General features: G+C 40.3%; 1 pseudogene across 1 annotated transcript; it reads right to left on the bottom strand.

Moving 5' to 3' along the window:
• Window positions 1-17,958: 17,958 nt before the first annotated feature.
• Window positions 17,959-19,628, bottom strand: LOC306663353 (olfactory receptor 2L13-like; annotated as a pseudogene). The gene is made up of 2 exons: window positions 19,095-19,628; window positions 17,959-18,368 (listed from the first exon to the last, which is right to left on the bottom strand). The product of its transcript is annotated as an olfactory receptor 2L13-like (transcript).
• Window positions 19,629-23,314: the final 3,686 nt, after the last annotated feature.

The raw sequence follows: 23,314 nt of genomic DNA, 5'->3' as shown, positions 1-23,314 counted from the left end.
GTACTGTTTTAATTTTTTGAAAATAATAATCAAATAAAAACTAAGAACTAAACCTGAAATAAAACAGAAAATGACAATAAAAGTGAATTGCCTTCATTCATTGTTGTTAGGATGAACTAATTCTCCTTCAACATGATAGCCTTGTACTGTAGTTTGTTAGACCTGAATTGAATATTCCTGCACCTGTTCTCTTTGTAACCATCTCAGCATGTTGTGGACACAAACATGGTTTTTAAATAATACAAACTCTAGTAGAGGCACAGCAAACCCAGTGAGGTACCTGGAACCTTCCTCCCTGCTGAGTCCTGGCAGGACTTTCCTCAAGACTATGCAGCAGTCTCAGCTCCTGAGGAGTCAGGGTCCTGTTTTCCCATGTCAGCAAAGTACTGTTATTTACCACAGACCTGGCTGTGTGACTCAGAAGGTCCCTGTGTGCTTGAATCTGTATCCTCAGCGACCTGCCTGCTCCACGTTTTCAGTTCCTGCTCTTCCCTCCTCACATGCACTACTGCAGGTGAAGAACCAGGTCTTCTCCCAGGAGCTGTGCTCCTAGACAAAAATTTCACAGCTCATTCTAAAAGTGGGTCACATTCACAACATTGTTTTTTAATGTAATTGTGTCATATGTCCTAAAAAATCCACCCAAATTATAATATGCTCTTTGGACTTTGTATAGTCTCCCTTCCCTAAAGAGGTTTCCATTTACTGCTGTCCGACAAATTCAAAAATCAACCACATAGACATTGCCAGATCAAATAATGTGCAACATCGTTTTCACCCTGTTCCTCAGATCAGCAGTTAAACTAGCACGGTAATGGAAACGTAGCATTGGTGTAGATGAGAGGACACACACACTCAAACTTGTTCCAAAGAATCTTTAGATGCTTCAACTCACTTAACCATTCTTATATCATTCACTACAATTTAATCAAAAGCACAAATTCTGTAAGTTTAAGCATTCATGTGTTCACTTTACAAATACTAAAAATGTAATTCACTGATGTAAAGAATAATAGTTTCAAATTGATTTATGCGGGCTGTCAGACCATGATCCTGTCTACTTCCTATTTTTAATCATTTAGTAATCATCTGGAAAATGCTTTACTCGGCACACGACAGTTCATCAACTCAGTTTGTGGCAGTCTTGGTGTCCTCGTGCCTAATTCCATATTTGAGAGTAGGTAAGAGCATGGATCTTAGGCTGTTCATTTTATCTCCCTGTCCTGTAGTTTAGTTTTTGTACATTTCAGGCAGGATGGTGCACCACATGCTGAGCTGTTCCACTAGGAAGAATGTGAGCAGTGGAGTCTTGTTGATTTACACCTTCCATGTTGTCATTGTCATCTTCAGAGTTAATCATTCAAGGAAAATGAAAGAAAAAAATAGGTTTTGATCATTAAGAGTAAAATCGAATTGAGATAAACATGAGTAAAATTCCCTTCCAAAATTCCGTCATGGCCTTCTGGGCCCAGGTCCTTAGTTGAGAACTTGTATCAGGAATTTAACTGTTTATAAACTGTCTTTTCCCTTTGTGTCATTCCTGTCCTGGTATTTGTTTTCTATCATTCATTCTCACAAATAAGCAGAAATCATGATTTATATTTCCAGTGTATGTTTTAACTTCTTTATTTTTCTAGAGTTGGTATGAGATTTTCCACTTTCTATGTGCTTTCCTACCTTAAAGAATTACTGATGACACATCCCAACCCCAATATTAATTTGCATTATCACCTTCCACTATCAATTTTCCAAAGGAAAGAAAAATTACTAAAAATTTGTGTCAATATTCACATTTATTAATTTAAGATAAATTGTCAGTTCATAAAATACCGGTGAAAATGAATAAAAGTGTGAATGAGAGTGTATTATAAAACTGGAAAGTATTTGGATAGCTGTGTAATGGACAAACACTCAGAGTTAAATATTCATGGTCAGGACCCAACAGGAACCCAGAACCACAGCCCAGCAGCAGAAACGGGATCACAGGCTCCAATTCTTCTAACAAAAACTTTTACAAACCAAACTCATGACCTCACAGAGGAGATGAACACAAGGTCACCAGCATGGTGACACACTTGGTCCTTCACATTATGGAATGATTGATGGCATTCTTCCTGGCTATGGACTTGCTTCAGTGGTTAAAGCACATGAGGTTCCACAATCTGGAGTTCATGTTTAGTGGGTGACAGGACCACAGAGCAGCAGCTCACACACATGCTGTGAGGTGCGTGGACATCAGTAAGAGCTGGCACAGGAGAGCAGGGAGAAGGACAGAGGGCCAGATGGGCAGGGCACTGAGAGCCACTCCAGGAGGTGCTGTGGGAGCCTCAGGCTCTGGAACACTCTGCACACACTAAGCAGCAGGACCAGCCCTGGAGGAGCCTGCCTGTCCTCAGCACAACACAGAGACAGAGTGCTCTGCAAGCTCCAGGCTTCAGGGCAGGAGTGTGGGAGGAAAGAGGACTTGGAGCCTGTTCTAGACCAGTGGGCGTGGCATGAGGTCAGGATCCTGGAGATCACACAGGGGGCTCTGGTTGAGCAGAGGTGAAAGGAGGAGCCACACAGAGCCTGGGCAGTGGGAAGTGAGGACAGAGGGGCTGCCCTGGCTTTAGCAGAGGAAGCCAAGCCTCCTAGGACCCCTGAGGACTGGGCACATCAGCAGAGCTGGGTGCTTCTTAGGGACAGGGGAGACACACTGAGTACACTGTCTCTGCCCACTGCCTTAGGGGCTACGGAATGAGAGTCTCAGCAGATCTGCTGACTAGCTGAACCAAATATTACCCCCCAAAGTTAATTAGTAATATAGACCAAACTAAGATAATGTGACTAATTTTATGAATCAGCCTTTAGCATACAGACTGTAAGAAGTATGCCCGAGATCCTCTTGTGTACTTTCTCCACTCCTTGCTTAGTCCAGGTTAAATTTAAGAAGAAGCAAGGTACCAACATCCCTGACACTGCCAAGCAACGAATATATAGTGTACTGAACGATTATGCCCGCCCGGGCCAGTCATTTAGAAGGGAGACCTCTCTTTACATTTAGATGTACTGCTGTATAATTATAGCTCAGAATACTATTCAAAACTTTGATGGTAGTTACTACAAGAAATATTATTTTTCCTAAATTGAAACTTTCATGTTGTCAGAAAATGGGTAGAAAAAGCTCAGGACTTTGTACATCTATGAATCTAAGTGTCTTGGATCTTGTTCACTGGAATTAGACATGAGGGTCAAAATCCCTGATGACCATGACTTACTTTATGAGGCATCAGACTTCATTTCATGCCCAAGCATTCCATAATACACATGCTCTTGGCTACATTATTTCTTGTATAATATTTTTCCAGTGGCTAAACTGTGGGTTTAAAGTTAATTACCTTCCCTGATCTTCCTCCAAGGCATGTTGCTCAAGCACAGAGTGAAGAAACCATCACTGGATAAGGCCTAGTACATGTAAGGGTAGCATGTGTAGAAAGCTGTGTTCTCCATTTTAAAGTTACATGTAATACACACATTGTAAGTATTATAGATGATCAGCCCAAGAAAAGTAAGGAAATTCTTGAACTCATCTCCAGCTCACTCAATCCCAAAAACCTCAAATGAAGTAGGAAGATGGAATTGGATGAACTGCGTGTGTCTAGCATATACAGGAGCCTGACTGTGTGTCCACCTCCTCCCTTCCTCCCACACGTTAATATTAAACACATCAGGTCCAGAGAAATGCGTGATATCAAAGTCACATCACTGCAGATAGCAACACACGGAATTTTGACAGGTTTTCTTCATCTAACTTTACATTTGAGATTCCTCATATTTTTTCTGGTTGGCTTTAGAGCTGCCCTTTTCTTCAGAAATAGGAAGTATTTCCTTATGATAGGAAAACCACGTCTCCCAAATATCGCCCTTTGTGAAATCTAACCCAGGTCAACTCAGTTCAATATCTTCGTTTTGAATCACCTTGTCTAAAGTTCTTGAGATTTTATTTTGGACGATGTAGTTTTATAACTACAAGATTGCCTCCTGAAAGTTTATTGAATTCTTTAAAAGGTTTAAGCCCTAAGACATGCTCACACTCTGCCAGGCGGGGCAACTCGGCCTGGATCTCTCCAAGCTCTCCTGATCTGAGAAGCAAAGGCACCAGGAAGGAATCCTCAGGACACATCAGTGCTCACTGCTGCCTCCACTGCCATCATCTCTATGCTGAATCACAGAACTCTTCACCTCCTGCAGGTGGTAGGGTGTGCTCACACACCTTCCTTCACTATTCCTTTGTTCAAGAGAAACAGTTAGACATGTCACACTTACTTCCTCGGGTGGGAGAAAGGGGATGGGAAGAGATGATGCATCAGATGTGTGGAATCTTCTTCTCTCAATTCTTAAATGCCATTCTTTTCCTCTAATTGATTCCCAATGTCCAAGCTCACAGGGAGAGGATCCGTGGTCATTTCACCTGAGTTTGCTGACTTGGAAAACAACTGAACACTAGCTTAGGACAAATCAACCAACCCATTCGATATTGCACTGCTCTCTTTGTACCCAGAGTTAATCTCTGGAGGGATGCAGACACTTATGTCAGAAAGTGATTGGAGAACTGTGAAGGATGCTAGGTGATGATTTCAGAATTCCCCTCTCTGCGTAAGTTGGAGAACATGAATCAATTACGGGTGCTCAGCCGATATTAAGACAGCAATATTAGAAGAAGGAATAATACCTTCCACTGTCTTGTCAGTTCCCAGAGGAAAACTGGCAGATGTGACTAAACTAAATTATGCTATGACCAAATACCCTGATTCTGCCAAAGTGAAAAGTTGACTCACAGGTCCTGGGGTCACATTAGGATTTGGACTTAGAGACAATCTAGACTACCTGTTCACCTCTTATTTGGGAAACTAAGTTTGGAAAATCTCATAAGACTAATCAAAGAAGTGAGAAGGCTACCAAGATGGCCAAGTGTCTTTTGCAGGGGTGGGAATCAATGGACATGAGGATCTCTTATTATCATATAAAACTCGGATTTGTAAACCTTGGAAGTGCATGTTTCATTTTATTTGGGGTATTTATCTCTGATATGGAGTGTCCTATCAGTGGAAGAGATGGCAGAATATTGTTTAATGAGATAGGATTTGTAAATACATTACCCATGCGATGGAAGCATGATGAAGTAAAAAATGTAGTGAATGAGACCCCTTGCTTTAAATTTTATTTGGAGATCAGTTATAAATATAAAGAGATGCTCTGTCATTGCAATTCATCTTTTGTGGACACGTTCTCTCTCTCCCTCTTGTTCAGAGTGGTTCCCTTTGCATATGCCTGCACAACTCCCACCCAGCTAACTCCATGTCCAGCCTGCCAGCCTGTTAAGTCCATATGGAAGGAAGAAACAGGGCTGGAGAAGAGTGATAACTGAGCAGATAGACCTTAGCTCAGATTTATGGACACCAATCTCTCTTTGTCTCTTTTGAATGTGACAATATGTGGGAGCATATGCCTGCCTTGATCAAGCTTCAACACCCTCTGACGTTCCTTTATCTTACTTGACTTGGAAAAGAAACATGTTAGGACAAGAGGATCAAATCTCTTGCCACTAAATGTGTTCATGTTATTCTAGTGGATCCAACTCAGCCTTGTTTCTAGTGACAGTGCAGGAGGGGTCCCTTCTCCAGCCTGAGTCCACCCTCCTGCTTTTGCATGGAGCTCATCTCTTCTTTCCATCTCTCTTTTCCACATTCCTGTCAGCTTGGTAATCCTCATAAGCATGTAAACATAAATTTTCAGAGGAAGTCACCATGCTTAACTGGAACACAGGCCTCACCAGAAACTAACCCTGAAAACCCATGATCCTGAGCCATGAAGGAGCCATGAAGAGCAGATTTATGTTCCTGAAAACTTAGTTTAAGACACCTTGTTGACACAGCTAGAATGCATTAAGGTACAAACTTTGCTGTTCTTGTCAGTTGCTGTCCTTGGAAAGAACCTGAACGATACTGAATTAAGCAGAGGTACTGAGTGGAGGCCCTGTGCTCATTCCAGGCAGTGGACAATGGAGGAAACCAGGAACCTGGTCCACTCTGAACCGAACCACCAAGAACTTGGAGAACTCATGCATCTCTCAGAACCTAGTTTGCTGTGGGGGACATTGTGCCCTGTAATACCAGTAATGGATTCATTGAAGTCCCACTGGCTTCCAAAGCCTTCTTATGTACTTTGACAGGCACACAAATAAAAGCAATCTTATGATACTGATCTAAGGCAGTCCTGAGACACCAGAAGGAGAAAACACTACTATCACAAACAACTGCTTCAGAAACGGCCCAGCAGTTTGTCTTCAACACTATATTTGTTGTTCTCAGCATGTTTTGATGGAATGGCAAAACATTACCTTAAGACTAATTTTACAATGTAGCTGTGAGACTCACTTTTCCAAGATGGCCTGCTCCCAGGCCAAATCATCTCCAAATCATCTCTCTTCCTAATGAGCCCTTCCACCTCTCCTTCTTTTTCCAGACATAACTGAGTCAACCAAACCTGTGCATGGCATCCTGCATTATAAACCTATTTTCTGTTCCCAGATAAAATGCCTTTTTCAAAGGTTCATCTCTCTTTTTTTTGTTTCTGTGATTGATTAATTACATATTGACTTTCCTTCAAAGGTTAGAGAAAATGTGATTTTTTCATTCCCATAACTGTTTTCTCTCAACAAATATGGAGAACTTTAAGGGCATAAGAAATGTCTTTGTGAAATTCTTTAAAGTAAAGAATTACTTTAAATTCTTTAAATTCTTGAGTACTCTGACTCAAGAAGATATTAGAGTCCTGCCCAATGCCATGTGACTGCACCCAGAGGCTCTTCCTCCCCTTAGTACCTGACATCAGGAGGGGCCATGTAGAAGGCAGTGGCATTCAGAGGTCCTGCTCTTGGGGACACTAGCCACATGTGGTCATGGACATTTGAAATGTTCATACTATCAGTTGCTCGGTTCTACAACTCTAAAATACACACAAGAGTTGACAACTTAGAATGCCACCAAAGTGTACATGCACAGTGATCACTTCATACAAAATACATAGAAATGAAAACATGTCAGTATCAGTACAAATATTACTACATTAACAATAATATTAGAACAAAAAAGTTATGATATAGGATACTATAAGTAATATGTAATTAATTACATTGTCCATTTTAACATCTATTGTATATTTTCAACTAAATAAATATATTAATCATTGCAGAAGGTTGTATAAAATGATCATTATATTGAAATTAATTTATGTAAGTGTATGATAAAAAAATCTTTAATTTCTTATATGGATAACTACCATTAGCTTGTTCAAATCTGCTCTAGAGTGTTGAGTCTGCATGGAATGAAATGCAGAGGAGCAGGGTCAACCTTGCTCATGTCTTCCTCAAGAGAACATCCCACACACTCTTCTCATGGAGCCCAGGGCCTCTTTTTTCTCAGGTTGTAGATGATGGAGTTGAGCATGGGGGTGAGGATGGTGTAGAACACAACCATGCTCTTATCCTCTGCTGGTGAGTGAAGACTCCTGGGAGATATGTGTAGAAAAAAGGGGCACAGTAAAGAGTCACCACAGTTAAATGTGCGTAGCATGTGGTGAAGGCCTTTCTCCTTCCTTCTTTTGAGCGCATTTGGAAGACAGTAAAGAGGACCCGTCCATAGGAGGCAGTTACGCCAAAGAAAGGGACAAGGAGAAACAGGCTTGTGCTGAAAAACACCATGTGCTCACAGGCCCAGGTGTCCGCACAGGCCAGAGGCAGCATCACAGAAGAAGTGATCAGAGGCCCTAGACCTACAGTAAGGAAGATGAAGGGTATAAGTGGTTTGTGACAGTGAGTTAATGGAGCCCAGAATCTAGGACCCCAGGGTCATCTTCACACGTGTCATTTTACTTATGCAGATGGGATAGCGGAAGGGGTGGCAGATGACCACAAAGCAGTCACAGGTCATGGTGGCCAGGAGTAAACCTTTAGGAAATGCTATTGTTATGAAGAACAAGCTTTGCACTACACACTTCAGGAAGGAGATGCTCTTCTGTCCAGAGAGAAAGTTGGACGCCATCTTGGGGACAGTGGTGGAGATGTACATCAAGTCCATGAGGGACAGCTGGCTGAGGAGAAAGTACATTGGGGTGTGGAGCCAGGGGTCCAAGAGGATGAGGGTGATCATTCCTGAGTTCCCCAAACAGGAAGAACAAATTCAAAGATGATCAAGAAAATGAGAAATAGGACAATTTGATTTTGGAGTAAATACCCCAACAAAAAAAATCATTTGTATTTGGGTTTCACTTCTACATGAAAATGTACTACTTTAATTTCCTTGAAAGTAAAACAAAAGTAGAAAATAATAGCTAAACAATAATTAAAGCAGAAAAGTAGAATAAAAGGAATTGATTTTATTAATATTTAGGATGAATTATTTTTCCTTCAACACTGCAGCCTATGTTCAATTGATTTTAATTCCTGAATTAAATATTCCTGCCCAATTTGTCTGGTAACATCTCAGCAACTCATAGACAGATGTAAGGTCTTAAGATAGAAACTATACTACCACATGTGTCAAACCCAACAAGGTAGCTGGAGCCTTCCTTCCTGCTGACTCATGGCTGGACATTCCTCTAGACTGTTCACCAGTCTCACTCCTGAGGAGCCAGGTCCTGCTTCCCCTCCTCAGCTCAGTGCTCGGGGTTACCATAGACCTAACTGTGTAACTCAGAATGTCCCTGAGTGCTTGACCCTGCATCCTCAGTGACCTGCCTGCTCCACATCTTCAGTTCCTCCTCTTCCCTCCCCACAGGCACTACTGTAGCTGAGGAATGAGGCATCTCCCAGGAGCTGTCTGCTCACCTTCACAACAGAAGCTTCTCTGCTGGTCCTAACAGTGGGTCACATTCCAAGGAGAATTGTTCTTGACCTGTGAAGTTATCATGTGTCCTATGTGATCCACCCTAAATACAATGTGCCCAAGGACAGTCTCTTATTCCCAATGAGATTTACATTGTTAAATCCTCCCAATCTCAAAACCAAACACATAGATTTTTACATGAATTTTTCTTTTCTTCACAGAAGCAAATTCCACGTGATAAAGATGAAATAGTATGCAAAGTTTTCACCCTATTTTCACAGTGGCCATCTAGAAGTAGGATGATAATGCAAATATAACAAATGTGTGATAAAGAGCATCACATTGAGCTATTCTTCCTGTCTATAAAAAAGGCTGGGAGATGCCCAGTCTTCTGTGAATCATTCTGATCACTTCATAAATCACAATCTGCCTACACCTATTCCTGTAGTTTTAGGTCTTAATGTCTTCTTTATCCATAAATTACCAGTAGATTTCATTGATAGGAATAATAGCCTTTTCAAATACAATTTTGCTTAGGTTCACGTTTTGAGCCTGTGTTCCCACTTCACATTTTTAGTCCTATGACAGGGTTTATTAGAAGCTTTACTTTGTGGAGAAGGAGTCATTCAGTTTGTGTAAATATGAGTCTCCTCATAAGTTCATGCCTAATTCCATACTTTAGTTGGTCTGAACTTTGGGGAGGATGCTCATTTTCCTTCCTGTCCTGTGTTTAAATTCCTATGGGCAGGCAGGAGCTGACTCTGGTGCTTAGCTGCTCACCTGGGAAGGAACCTGAGAAGAGGGGACATCATGATGGTCACTTACACAGGTGTGCACTTGCCCTGTTCAGAGATATTTATTTAAGCTGTGCAACATTAATTAAATGTGAAGCATTCAGAGGAAAGCAGTCAAAATGAGAAATCAAAAGTTAAGTTTCCCTTCCATGAGGAGGAAGTGAAAAACAACAATGTAGGTCAGCAAAGGGAGGAACTAACTTAAGGGACAAGCCAATCAAAGGAGAAACCAAGTCATGTTATAAACCAAAAATAAGATCAAATACTTGGAATACAAATCATATCTCAATAAGAACCCTGAATGTTAATGGTCTAAACTCAATAATCAGAAGACATAGACTGGCAGATTTTATTAAAAAGAAAGACCCAAAAATATGCTGCCTTCAAGAGACTCATCTCATGGAAAATGACATTCACAGACTAAAGGTGAAAGAATGTGGAAAAACCATCCATGTACAGGCACAGCAAAATAGTGGGAATTTCCATCCTTCTACCAGGTAATGTGAACTTCAAGCAAAAGTTACTCAGAAGGAATAAAGAAGGACATGTCATACTGCTACAGGGAACCATAAATCAGGAAGACATAATGCTCATAAATATTTATGCCCCAAACAACAGTGCATCCATGTACATCAAACAAAACTTTCTCAATTCCAGGAATCAAATAGACCACAACATAATAATTCTGGGTGACTTCAACACACTGATATCACCACTGGATAGTTCTTCCAAGCAAAAGCTAAACAAAGAAACCATAGAACTCAATATCACTGTCAATAACTTAGACTAACAGACATATACAGAATATTCTATCCATCAAAGATTGAATACACTTTCTTCTCAGCAGCACATGAATCCTTCTATAAAATAGACCAATATTATGCCAAGAAGCAAGTCTTAGTAAATGCAAAAATCTAGAGATAATACCTTGTATTCTATTAGATCATAAGGGAGTGAAATTAGAAATCTATTATAAAAAGAATATCAGATACTAGCCCAACACCTGGAGACAAAATAATATGCTACTGAGTGAAGCATGAATAACAGAAAACATCACATCAGGGAAGAGATAAAAAAAGTTCTTACAGGTAAAGGAGAATCATGATACAACATATCAGACTCTCTGAGACACTATGAAAGCAGTACTAAGAAGAAAATTCATTGCATGGAGTGCATTCAAGAAAAGAACAAAATGTCAATAATTAAATGATCTAACATTACATCTCAAAGCCATAGAAATAGAAGAACAGAACAACAACAAAAGTAGTAGAAGACAGGAAATAATTCAAATGCCAGCTGAAATCAATGAAATTGAAACAAAACAGTTTTAACAAATCACAGAAACAAAGCATTGATTCTTCGAAAAAGTAAACAAAATAGATAAACTCTTAGTCAAAAAGGAGAGAGAAAACTCAAATTAACAGAATTTGTGATGAAAAAGGAAATATTGTGACAGATCTATTGAAATACAAAACTTAATTAGAATCTACTTTGAAAATCTATGCTCCAACAAAATAGAACATCTCAAAGACATCAACAAATTTCTAGAGACATATGATCTTTCCAAACTGAACCAGGAGGACATACACAATTTTAAGAGATCAATTTCAAGCAATGAAACAGAAGAAACCATCAAAAGCCTACCAGCCAAGAAAAGCCCAGGATCTGACAGATTCTCCGCTGAGTTCTACTAGACCTTCAATGAAGAACTTATACCAATACTCCTCAAATATTACATGAAATTGAAAAGGAGGGAACCCTTCCAAATTCATTTTATGAAATTCCAATGACTCTGATACCAAAACCAGACAAAGATGCATCAAGGAATAAAAAACTCTAGACCAATATGTTTGATGAAGGTAGATGCAAAAATCCTTAAAAAATTCTAGCAAATCACATACAAACAATGGTGCACCAAGATTAAGTGGGGCTCATACCAGGGATGCAAGGCTACTTCAACATCTGGAAGTAAAAAATGTAATTCATCACATCAATAGACTTATGGTTAAGAGTCATATGATTTTTTCAATAGATATAGAGAAAGCATTTGACAAAAATACAACAACCATTCATGCTGAACTCACTAGGAAAAAAAAGGGATAGCAAGACTATACCTCAACTTTGTAAAGGCTATCTACGCTAACCTAGTGACCGACACCATTCTTTTTTTTTTATTGTAAACAAATGGGATACATGTTGTTTCTCTGTTTGTACATGGCGTAAAGGCATACCATTTGTGTAATCATAAATTTACATAGAGTAATGTTGTTTGATTCATTCTGTTACTTTTCCCTTCCCCCCACCCCACCCACCCCTCTTTACCTCTATACAGTCCTTCCATTCTTGATACAGAAAAACTGAAACATCCCATTTTAAAACCTGGAACAAGACAGGGATGTTCTATTTCACCACTTCCATTCAACATCATTCTTGAAATACTAACTGGAGCAATAAGACAGACCAAAGAAATTAAAGGGATATGAATACTAAAAGAACTAAAATTGTCACTATTTGCTGATATTTGTTGATGACATGATTCTATATTTAGAGGATTCAAAAAAATCCACCAGAAATCTTCTAGACCTAATAAATGAATTCAGCAAAATGGCAGGATATAAAATCAAATTACATAAATCTAATGCATTTCTATTCATAAGCGATGAATCACCTGAAAGAGAAATTAAGAAAACAATTCCATTCACAGTAGCCTCAAAAAAAAAAATACTGTGAATCAATCTAAGAAAAGAGGTGGAATGCCTCTACAGTAAAAGTACAAAACATTAAGGAAAGAAATTGAGGAAGACGTAAGGAAGTGAAAAGATGTCCTCTGTTCTTGGACAGGCAGAATTTAATTGATTGAAATGGCCATACTTCCAAAAGCTCTATACAGATACACAATTCCAGTGAAAATTCCAATGACATTCCTCATAGAAATAGAGAGGGCTATCATGAAATTCATCTGGAAAAACAAAAGACCCAGAATAGCCAATGCATTCTTGGGCAGAAAGAGTGATGCAGGAGGTATCACAATACCAAACTTAAACTCTACTATAGAGTGATAGTAATAAAAAAAACACATGGTATTGGCACCAAAGTAAACAGGTAGATCAATGGTACAGGTTAGAAGACACAGAGACATACCCACATAAGTACTCTTAACTCATACTAGACAAAAACATACAATGGAGAAAAGATAGCCTCTTCAAGAAATGGTGCTGGCAAAACTGGAAATCCATATGCAGTACAATTAATTTAAACCCCTATCTCTCACCCTGTACAAAATTCACCCAAAAAAATTATACGGGTGACCTTTCATCAAATAGAAGAAAAAGTAGGCCCGAATTTTCATCATGTTGGTGTAGGACCAGACTTCCTTAACAAGACGTGCAGAGCACAAGAAATAAAAGCAAGAAACAACAAATGGGATGAATTTAAACTAAAAAGTTTTTCTCATCAAAGGAAACAATCGGTAATGTGAAAAGAGAGCTTACAGAGTGGGAGTAAATCTTTTCCACACACACTTCAGACAGAACACTTATCTCCCAAATTTATAAAGAACTTAAAAAACTTAACAACAAAACTACAAAGAACCCAATCTATAAATGGCCTAAGATCTTGGCAGACACTTCACAATACAAGATATACAGGTGATCAACAAATATATGAAAGTATTCAACATCTCTAGTAATTAGAGAAATGCAAATGAAAACCACCATAAGATGTCTTCTAACTGTAATTAGAATGGCAATTTTCAAGAACAAAAACAGTAATAAGTGTTGGTGTGGATTTGGGGAAAAAGGCTCACTCAAACATTCCTGGTGAAGTTGGCAAATGGGTGCACCCACTCTGGAAAGCAATATGGAGATTCCTCAACAAACTGGGAATGGACCCACTATTTGACCCAGCTATCCCACTCCTCTGTGTATACCCACAGGACTTAAAATCAGCATCCAACAGTGATGTAACCACATCAATGTTCATAGTTGCTCAATTCACAATAGATAGAATGTGGAACCAACTTAGATGCCCTTCAGCAGATGAAAGGATAAAGAAACGTGGTACATATACACAATGGAGTATTACTCAGACATAAAGAAGAATACAAATATGGCATTTGTTGGTAAATGGAGGAGTTGGAGAATATCATGCTAAGTGAAAAAAGCCAAGTTCAAAAACCCAAAGACCAAATATTTTCTCTCAGTGAATGATGACACATAATGGAGGAGGTGGCAGGGGGTGGGCAAGAGAAGAGTGAAAGAACATTAGGTGGTGTACAAGAAAATGGGCAGGGAAAGGGGAGGGGAAGGTAAGATAGTAGATTGAGACAGACACCATTACCTATGTACATGAAGATTATATGAATGGTGAATCTACATCATGTACAACCATAGAAATGAAAAGTTGTACCCCATTTGTGTACAATGAATCAAAATGCAGTCTGTAAAAGTGAAAGTTAAAAACAATTCAGAAATATGAAAATCATCCTTTCGATATCTAGTAATCAAAAAAGTTTTCTTTCCACCCCCAAAATATATATTAAAGCCCCAAGCTGTGTTCCAGTCTGACAGGCTAAGCAAATATGTCCTGTTGCTGAGGACAGCCCTAATATTTCACCCAGTTCTCCTGACAGAAGAAGCCAAAGATACGAAGAAGGCATCCTCAGAAATATTCAGAGCTCAATGCTCCTTCCTCTAGTATCTAGTATGTTTTATGCTGAAAACAAAAAGATTGGCACCAAAGCAGCAGGATTAGGAAGCTCTATTCACTGTAAATGTAGGCACAGGTTATTTCAGTTATCCAACACATCACTGACATGGTACTGACTTTACAAAATCATATGGGATCCCTGGCTTATGTTGTCCTGCAAAACTCATTAGGAAGAGTACCATTTCTATGTAAACCAACCAGGATTGTAAGAAACAGGGTTAAATGGCTCCATGGAAACCAGGAATATGGAGGGCAGGTCTGGATCTGGAGCTGTTTCGGATCTGCAACTGTGAGAATCACAATAGTAAGTTCAAAGATGTTACCTCTATAAACATTTATTTTGATGAGGAATTTTATCCCACAGCATATGTATAAACCCCTATGTTTTATTATCTGGACCCATTCAAGTGCAATATAATGCCTCCCAAAAATGTGTTACGGTACACAGGAAAACTTACGGTACAACAGTGGTCAATACATGTATGGCAAAGTCCAGCACAAACTGTTATGATCCTCCAAAGGCCAGTAGTCACTGGCGCCCTGTATACTTAGAAGCACCATGGCGGGAGACCCCTTCAGCAGCATTCACGCAGGACCTGCTGGGACACGGGAAACCCTGCCCTACACACCTTTATCTGGTGGCTTAGAGCTGACGTGGTCATCTTGGCTGGCATATTCCCTCTGCACCCGCTGCAGTGGTGGCACCACATCTGCAGGCACAAACTACTCAGGACCTTCGACAAGTCCGAAGGAACTTTACAGAGGCCCAACAAACTCAAGTACATACTGACCAGGAAATTTTGAGCAAATGTCGAAAAGCGAAAGATTCTATGGCATGGCTAGGAGAATGAACACAGAACTTACTGCCATTATACCATTACCCAGTTTTGTGTTACTAGAGGTCCACATACTGATAAAACTGAGTTTCAATGGCAAATGTGGTAATCACTGAAGGAGGCTTGATCCTTTTCACAATGCTTCTTGGAATGTGTTGAAATTACTGTCTCAGGTTCTGGCCATGGCTAATGCAAAATCAACTGCTTTTAATAATGAGATTTGGGGACGTTTGGTTCAAGGGATTTCTTAACCCTTTTAAGAACAGTTCTTCACACATGACTGGTTTATTAGGTAAAACTCTACTGGAAATTTTGTTGCTCTTCTTGTTTTGCATGGTCTGTTAAGTAGGATGAAAACAATTAAACTCCCAGAAAAATACGACTCCAAAGTTCATCATGCTTGCTGCTCTGCTCAAAGGACCCATAATCCTGAGTTCATGGAAAGTACACCCTGAATTTGAATGGGGCTTGATGGCCTTTATTAAGCAAAAATAGAGTCCCAACTGTATTAACAGTTATCTACTTTAGGTGTATGTTTCCTGGTATTTTAAAGAACATATACTGTTTGACACTGGAAAAATTTTCTCTAGTAGTAGAAAATCAGTTATTCCTTACTTTTTCATGATAACCTTTCATCTTCCTATCCTTAATTTTGTACCAAAACAGTTTCATAGTGAAGTGACAGGCCCAGGTTAAGTTGCCTGCTGGGAACATATTGGGTGCTCACCGACAGACTCTCTGAAACTACAGGAAGTGGGCATCCCCTATGATGACCTCCAGGCCCCCACCAAATATGCCCCTCTTCCACCTCAGCCATGGGGTCTCCGTGTTCTGTTCCTGAGCTCTGAGAGGAGGGGTATCTCCACTTCACCCTTCTCAGCAGGAAGCAGCCAGGTCTGCTACCAATGCCCCAATTCATTCTTTCCTTTCAGAGTCTGGAATAAAGGACATGAAAAGTAAAAACCCCAAGAGACAGAGTGACCCAGGAAAAGGGAGGTGCAAGGGAAGAAGAAAAGCATTTTTCCTTTCCCAATAAATTCCTGGGGAATAAATATAAACATTCACCCTTTCCTGGTGGTGATAAATCCTAGAAGGGAGGAAAATCAATAACAATAAGTCCCAGAGCTATCAGATAAGCAATGAGCTCTGGGTTCTAAACTTTAACAATGAGTTTCTCCTTCTTCACGGCCCAAACCAGCATGTTCTGATCAAGTCTCTAATGATTAAGTCACCCTCATTGTAACCCAGAAAACAAAATCTCCTCTTGTAAAGAGTGGACATTTTCTGTTTTTATTTATTTATTTATTTTTTAATAAACCAGGGCTTGAACTCAGGTGCACATGGCCACTGAGCCACATCCCCAGCCCTATTATGTACTTTATTTAGACCGAGTCTCACTGAGTTGCTTAGCACCTCACTTTTGCTTAGGCTGGCTTTTTTTAATTGTAAACAAATGGGATACATGTTGTTTCTCTGTTTGTACATGGAGTAAAGGCATACCATTTGTGTAATCATAAATTTACATAGGGTAATGTTTTTTGATACATTGTTATTTTCTTCCTTTCCCCCTACCTCCCCACCCCTTTTTCCCTCTATACAGTCCTTCATTCCTCCATCTTGCCACCCCCCCATCCCTAAACCAAACCCTAACACTAAGACTAACCCCTCCACCCCCCGTTATGTGTCATCATCCACTTAAGAGCGAGATCAAGTCCCTCTCCTGCCTCGGTCCCCCAAGCTGCTGGGATAACAGGCATGTGTCACTGCCCCAGAAATTGAGGCCATTTTATACCCCCAAAATGAGCCCCTTGAATGCCTGATTGACTCTGCAGCTGCATAAACAGCATTACTGATCCGTGAGGTCTGCTCCCATCCTATTTACTTTGTGCTCCTTTAGTCAGCTTTCTCACTGCTTCACTGAACCATCTGATGAGCACATTTATAGAGGAGGAAGTGTTAATTTTTGGACTCGTGGTTTCACAGGTCTTAGTGCATAGAAGGCCAGCTCCATTCCTCAGGACTGGACCTGAGGCAGAACATCATGTAGCAGAGGGAAGCAGCTTGCATCTGCTGGAAGCAAAGAGAGTATTTCCACTTTCCAGATACAAATATGTACTGCAAAGTCATGCCCCAATTTCAATCTTCTCCTGTCACACCCTACCAGGTCAGTTACCACTGAGTTAATTCCTATCAGGGGATTAAATCACTCACTGGGTTAAGCCTCTTACATCTGAATCATTTGTCTTCTTAATCTTCTTGCATTGTTACACACGTGAGCTTCCGGGGACACCTCAAATTGAAACCATAACAGTGCTCAGAGACTGTTGCCTCATTAGATCAAGGAGCACATGAAATATGAAAATACGGTTTGCTATGGGTTATAAATTTCACACAAAAATATGCAAAATTTGAATGAAAACACGGTTTAGAAGCACAGTCAGGATTAATTTCAAATATATAGATATGATAAATATCAACATTAGTACAAATATTATTATATTAATTCAAAGATATATACCAACAGTGCAGTATAACATTAATTTGTAATAATAGAATTAAATATAACAGTTTTAATCTACAAATTTTAATAAATATTATAGTTGAACATAGCAATAAATATATAATAGGATCAGTATTACTGATAAATATATCTCTAAAATTCTAATTACATACATAGATCCTATTATAATCCTATTGGTCAGTGCTGCTCTAGAGTGTTCTAATCAACATCGAAAGAAACCATGCAGAAGAGCAGGGTCAGCTGTGCTCATGTCTTCCTGGAGTAGAACATCCCCACACTCTTCCCATGGCCCCCAGGACCTCCTTCTTCCTCAGGCTGTAGATGATGGGGTTGAGCATGGGGGTGAGGATGGTGTAGAAGACAGCCAGACTCTTATCCTCTGCTGGTGAGTGGAGATTCCTGGGTCGGAGACATGTGTAGACAAAAGGTGCATAGTGAAAGGTCACCCAGTCAAATGTGTGGAGCACGTGGTGAAGGCCTTTCTCCTTCCCTCTTTTGAGCGCATGTGGAAGACAGCAAAGAAGACCCGTCCATAGGAATCAGTGATGCCAAGGAAAGGGAGGAGGAGAAACACAATTGTGCTCCCAAACACTGAGTACTCGTTGACCCAGGTGTCCATACAGACCAGAGGCAGCATGGTTGGATGACGGGGTCCAGCCCCAGCAGGAGTCCATGGGTTCCACACTGGTAAGGGGGCGCGGGGAGACAGCGTCGACGATGGATGGAGAATGAAAGACACAGACTCTAGTTCTGGTGCAATCATTCCCACTTTATTCTGGGGAAGGCTGGGTTTATATACATTTTTCTTCAGGCTTTGATGACAGGCTTGTGACTAATAAAATCAAAGAAGTTTCCAAAGCATAGGCAGAAATTGTTTTTACTGAAAGATTATGAGAAAACAGTAACCTTACAGATTATCCTCACTTAATCACCAGGGCTTGGCATTGATAAAATAAGCTGGTCCATATCTATAGCTACTGTGGGAGGTGCTTTGTGCTTAGAACTTGGGGAAACATTGTTATCTATAAGTTTCTGTGACCCGACAGGTTCTGGCTGTGACAGTAAATGCAGTGTTTGATTTTTAAACTAATAAAAACATTCTTCTGTAGTGAGGTTAACATCACAGGGTTTCAACATGTGTTTTGTCTCCATGATGTTTTTCTGGAAATTTGTAGAATTATTCCCATCACCTCTAGCAAGATCCCCAGACTGAAGTGAGTAATATATTATTAGAAAAACTCCACAGAATAACATCCAAGCTAGGGAGGCATACATCTGGCTACAATCCTTTTAGGATGAGTCTTTGCAATCATCCTTCAGTGGAACTCTGTCAAGCACTGCAAGGAGAGCCAGGCGCCCCCGCAGTTGGAACCTCATAGGAAAAATGATTGATGGCCCTGGGCCTGCAGTAAGGAAGATGAAGACTAGAGATGGTGTACCCCAGAGAGTGATGGAGCCCCGTGTCCATGCTCCAATGATCATCTTCAAACACTTGGTTTTACTCATGTGTATGGGGTAGTGGAGGGGGTGCAGATGGCCACAAAACGGTCATAGGCCATGGAGGCCAGGAGTAAGCCCTCAGAACATGCAATGGTTACAAGGAAGAACATTTGCACACCACAGCCCAGGAAGGAGATGCTCTTCTGTCCAGACAGGAAGTTGGACGCCATCTTGGGCACAGTGGTGGAGATGTACATCAGGTCCATGAGGGAAAGCTGGCTGAGGAGAAAGTACATGGGGGTGTGGAGCCAGGGGTCCAAGAGAATGAGGACAGTCATTCCCGAGTTCCCCAAACAGGCGAGAACAAACACAAAGATGATCAGGAGCAAGAGCAGTAAGCCAGTTTGGTTTTGGGGTAACAATCCCCAAACATAAAATCATTTGAAGTTTGGTTCCATTTCTCCATGAAAATGTACTGTTTTACTTTCTTGAAAAAATAATCAAAAAAAAAAAAAAAAAAAAACTAAGAACTAAACCTGAAATAAAACAGACAAGGAAAATAAAAATGAATTGCCTTCATTCATTGTTTTTAGGATGAATTAATTCTCCAACATCATAGCCTTTCTTCAATTGTCTATAAGACCTGAATTGAATGTTCCTGCACCTGTTCTCTCTGTAACCATCGCAGTAGATTGTAGACACAAACATGGTTTTGAAATACAAAGTCTAGTAGAGGCACAGCAAACCCAGTGAGGTAGCTGGAGTATTCCTCCCTGCTGAGTCCTGGCAGGTCTTTCCTCAGGACTATGCAGCAGTCTCAGCTCCCCTGGAGCCAGGGTCTTGCTTCCTCTCCTCAGCTAAGCACTGCTGTTTACCACAGTCCTGGCTGTGTGACTCAGAAGGTCCCTGTGTGCTTGAACCTGCATCCTCAGTGACCTCCCTCCTCCTCACCTTCAGTCCTGCTGTTCCCTCCCCACAGGAAATACTGCAGCTGAGGAAGCAGGTCTTCTCCCAGGAGCTGTGCTTCTAGACAGAAATTTCTCACTCATCCTAACAGTGGGTCAACATTCAAAACATCATTCTTGAATGTAAAGGTATCACATGTCCTTTAAAATCCACCCAAATTATAATATGTTTTTTGGACTTTGGATAGTCTCTCCTCCCCAAGGATGTTTCCATTTTCTGATGTCCTACAAATTCAAAATCAAACACATAGACATCCATGCACATTTTTATTTTCTTCCTATATGAAAATAACACATAAGAAAAGTGCCAGATCAAATAATGTGCAACATAGTTTTCACACTGTTCCTCAGAGCAGCAGTTAGAAGTAGCACAGTAATGGAAACGTAGCATTTGTGTAGATGAGGAGACACACACACTCAATCTTGTTTCCATAGAAATCCTTACATGCCCCAACATAGTTAACCATTCTTACATCATTTACCATAATTTAATCAACAGGTGAAATTCTGTAAGTTTAAGCATTCATGTGTTCACTTTACAAATACTAAAACTGTAATTCACTGATGTAAAGAATAACAGTTTCAAATTGATTTATGCGGGCTGTCAGACCATGATCCTGTCTACTTCCTATTTTTAATCATTTAGTAATCATCTGGAAAATGTTTTACTCGGCACATGACAGTTCATCAACTCAGTTTGTGGCAGTCTTGGTGTCCTCGTGCCTAATTCCATATTTGAGAGTAGGTAAGAGCACATGGATCTTAGGCTGTTCATTTTATCTCCCTGTCCTGTAGTTTAGATTTTGTACATTTCAGGCAGGATGGTGCACCACATGCTGAGCTGTTCCACTAGGAAGAGTGTGAGCAGTGGAGCCTTGTTGATTTACACCTTCCATGATGTCATTGTCATCTTCAGAGTTAATCATTCAAGGAAAATGAAAGAAAAAATAGGTTTTGATCATTAAGAGTAAAATCGAATTGAGATAAACATGAGTAAAATTCCCTTCCATAATTCTGTTGTGTCTTTTTGGGCCCATGCCCTTAGTTGAGAACTTGTATCAGGAATTTAACTGTTTATAAACTGTCTTTTCCCTTTGTGTCATTCCTGTCCTGGTATTTGTTTTCTATCATTCATTCTCACAAATATGCAGAAATCATGATTTTTATTTCCAGTGTATGTGTTTTAACTTCTTTATTTTTCTAGAGTTGATGTGATATTTTCCACTTTCTATGTTTGTGCTTTCCTATCTTAAAGAATTACTGATGACACATCCCATCTCAACTATCAATTTGCATTATCACCTTCCACTATCGATTTTCCAAAGGAAAGAAAAATTACTAAAAATTTGTTGTCCATATTGACACTTAACAATTTAAAATAAATAGTCAGTTAATAAAACACATGAAAATAAATAAAAGTGTGAATGAGAGTGTATTATAAAACTGGAAAGTATTTGGATAGCTGCATAATGGACAAACACTCAGAGTTAAATATTCATGGTCAGGACCCAACACAGCCCAGGAGCAGAGACGGGATCACAGGTTTTGCTTCTTTTTACAACTTTTACAAACAAAACTCATGACCTCACAGAGGAGATAAACACAAGGTCCCCAGCATGGTGACACATTTGATCCTTCACATTATGGAATGATTGATGGCATTCTTCCTGGCTATGGACTTGCTTCAGTGGTTAAAGCACACGAGGTTCCACAATCTGGAGTTCATGTTTAGTGGGTGACAAGAGAGCAGAGCAGCAGCTCAGACACGTGCTGTGAGGTGCGTGGACATCAGTAAGAGCTGGCACAAGAGAGCAGGGAGAAGGACAGAGGGACAGCTGGGCAGGGCACTGAGAGCCACTCCAGGAGGTGCTGTGGGAGCCTCAGGCTCTGGAACACTGTGCACAGACTGAGCAGCAGGACCAGCCCTGGAGGAGCCTGCCTGTCCTCAGCACAGCACAGAGACAGAGTGCTCTGCAAGCTCCAGGCTCCAGGGCAGGTGTGTGGGAGGAAAGAGGACTTTGGGTCTGTTCTGGACTAGGTATGCATTGGATATGCATGAGTCATGACTCTGGAGATCACAAGGGGGATCTGGTTGAGCAGAGGTGAGAGGAGGAGCCCCACAGAGCCTGGGCAGTGGGCAGTGAGGACAGTGGGGCTTCCCTGGGTTTAGCAGAGGAAGCCAAACCTCCTAGGACCCCTGAGGACTGGGCACATCAGCAGAGCTGGGTGCTTCTTAGGGACAGGGGAGACACACTGAGTACACTGTCTCTGCCCACTGCCTTAGGGGCTACTGCATAGGAGTTTCAGCAGATCTGCTGATTGACTGAACCAAATATTACCCCCCAAAGTTAATTAGTAATATAGACCAAACTAAGATAATGTGACTAATTTTATGAATCAGCCTTTAGCATACAGATTGTAAGAAGTATGCCCGAGATCCTCTTGTGTACTTTCTCCAACCTTGCTTAGTCCAGGTTTAATTTAAGAAAAAGCAAGCTACCAACATCCCTGACACTGCCAAGCAATGAATACATAGTGTGCTGAAAGTTTATGCCCACCTGGGCCAGTCATTTAGAAGGGAGACCTCTCTTTACATTTAGATGTACTGCTGTATAATTATAGCTCAGAATATTATTCAAAACTTTGATGGTAGTTACTACAATAACTATTATTTTTCCTAAATTGAAACTTTCATGTTGTCAGAAAATGGGTAGAAATAGCTCAGGACTTTGTACATCTATGAATCTAAGCTTCTAGCATCGTGATCACTGGAATTAGACATGAGAGTCAAAATCCACTGATGACCATGACTTACTGTATAAAGCATCAGACTCATTTCATGCCCAAGCATTCTGTAATACACATGCTTTTGGCTACATTATTTCTTGCACAATATTTTTCCTTTGGCTAAAATATGGGTTTAAAGTTAATTACCTTCCCTGATCTTCCTCCAAGGCATGTTGCTCAAGCATAGAGTGAAGAAACCATCACGGGATAAGGCCTAATACATTTAAGTGTAGCACGTGTAGAAATCTGAGTTCTCCATTATAAAGTTACATGTAATGCACACTTTGCAAGTATTATAGATGATCAGTCCAAGACCAGTAAGGAAATTCTTGAACTCATCCCCAGCTCACTCAATCCCAAAAACCTCATATGAAGTAGGAAGATGGAATTGAATGAACTG

The sequence above is a fragment of the Sciurus vulgaris genome, assembly GCF_902686455.1.
Source record: "Sciurus vulgaris genome assembly, chromosome: 6".
Taxonomy (NCBI): domain Eukaryota; kingdom Metazoa; phylum Chordata; class Mammalia; order Rodentia; family Sciuridae; genus Sciurus; species Sciurus vulgaris.
This window is presented reverse-complemented; position numbering and strand designations above follow the sequence as displayed.